The sequence below is a fragment of the Penaeus monodon genome, chromosome 22, assembly GCF_015228065.2.
Source record: "Penaeus monodon isolate SGIC_2016 chromosome 22, NSTDA_Pmon_1, whole genome shotgun sequence".
In the NCBI taxonomy this organism is placed as follows: Eukaryota; Metazoa; Arthropoda; class Malacostraca; order Decapoda; family Penaeidae; genus Penaeus; species Penaeus monodon.
Window position 1 is genome coordinate 1138133 of NC_051407.1, and position 2067 is coordinate 1140199.

A 2067-nucleotide genomic window follows, 5' to 3' on the forward strand; every position below is an offset into this window, starting at 1 on the left:
CTCACTCTTTCTTCTTTTATATGAGTTTTCTTACTTTCTCATTCCTTTCTGCTCTTCTCTTTCTGTGTGTGTAATTTTTTCCACCTGTATTGCAAGTTTACTTTACATATCAATCCTTAACAAGCATTCTTTTCCAATACACAATGCGAATTCACACACGAGAATCACCAATCCCATTTCAAGCCAGCAATCCTTATAAATCTCTCCTTATACTGTATATCTAGCACCTTCAATGCATATATCAAGATAACCAGAAATTTCTTCTCTCAAGTATCTCCACGCACGAACCGCGCTGAGGCTGTCGTCAAGAGAGGCGAGGAACTGGCCACAGGTCTTCGCAAGCTGCCCACCGCGTCTTGAACCTCCGTGCATCTCTCTTGGGAGTCATCTGATAAGCGAAATCTTACATAGTTCACGGTGATAACAAATGCATCTTAAATGATAGCGTTCCTCTTTAAATAGTTCTGAAACAGTGATTAAATTGTAGAACAATGTGACCGGGACTACAAAACAAGAAATAGAGATCATTCACGTTTTTTAGAGTTGTGTAAATGAATCAAGTTCAGGTGGAACAGAAGACGGCAACACTGTCTTCTCGTTTGTACCACAGTCATCTATTTTTCTTTTTTATTTCTTTTCTTTGTCATCTTCAAGAATTCCTAAATATTTTGCCTCTTTCATTACGGTGAAACCGTAAATAGTAAAACAAATAAATAAACTCTTGCCGTTTAATTTACAATTACTACCTTTCCTATTCTTTTCATCAAATATAAGGAAAGTGATAAGTACATATGTGAATTTACGTACTAATGTAACAAGAGCCTCTGAACCATAGCAATAGAACTGCGATAAAGAATTACGTAACTTACGTAACGGCCATCCAGCGTCCCGAGTTGGCGACGAGCCATAGCATCTGAGCGCGATGGTTTTCTTTGATTGCTTTTAGAAGGGGTGACTACTAGAACAAATTTAAATATCATTACTTTTAGAATATCGAAACTAATCGAGAAATCTTGGCAGTGTGATATACACAGACCTTATTGGAATCGAGTGTCGTTCGTAGAGACTCACATGATCAAATTTTACTTTGTATGTGCGTGCTTTAACCTGCGTGTTATTACGCAACGCAGAATTGCCGCTTTGTTAGGAATGCGATATTGCATTGTTACAAGATCTACTAATATATTCATTAGTATATACTAAATGCAATTTGTTTATACTTGATTGCAACGCTCGATTCACAATGGTAAATTTCTGCGTTTCTCTTTTTCGGTATTACTTTGCACCATACAGAATATTACTTGGACACCATAAACACAGTCTTGGCCAAATAATCCTTCGATTCTTTCACTAGATCACGGATAAACAACCCAGATTCTTTTCATGTGATTGCTAGGAATCGTTTTCACATTTCAGTTTTATCCAAAGTAATTTATAGATTTTCATTCAGCCTAGTTCAACCTGCACAATTTGACTTTGCTTGAAAGACACTGAGGCAGCCGAGCTGAAAATAACACTCACCACAGGTTCGGTTCTGGCGTGAGTTTCAAGAGCCAACTTGTGCAACTCATTTCGAAAATTTGGTTTCATCTTCATCTTCATACAGATACAGATGATTCATGAGTCATTACACAGATATTACGATTTCTACGTTCTTATAATTGCTATGCAAAGAGAAGGTTCTGATAAGTTAGTGTATTGTTCCCCTGATAAATGCATTTTCTCTGTTTCGCAATTGTTGCAAGGGCAGCGTAAATATCTGTTGATAGATCAGTATATTGTTATGAAATGATTCATGGCCTTAATTGAAAATAGGATAATACTGAAGTAATTTCAATTTACAAAATGGGAAGGTCATGTTACGTGTGAAAATGAAAAGGTTGTGTAAATTCAGTTAGTTTTGTATTGTCTTTCATTACATATGATGGCTTAGTCTTTCATAACGGTTCAGTTCAAATCTTATGAAAATGGATAAATCTTTTTAAAATTAAAAGAATATAAAACATTATAAAAAAAAAACATCGAGTTACTGCTCCGAAAAGAGATTTCTTTAAAGATAACGTTTAC

General features: G+C 35.6%; 1 protein-coding gene across 1 annotated transcript in view; it reads right to left on the bottom strand.

The window, feature by feature from the left end:
* The window catches only part of LOC119586807 (monocarboxylate transporter 6-like), a gene marked incomplete at its 5' end in the record, with an annotated part of 12498 nt that extends 12427 nt beyond the window's left edge, over positions 1-71 (bottom strand). The window contains 1 exon segment of the mRNA XM_037935531.1: positions 1-71.
* Between the last annotated feature and the right edge of the window lie 1996 nt (positions 72-2067).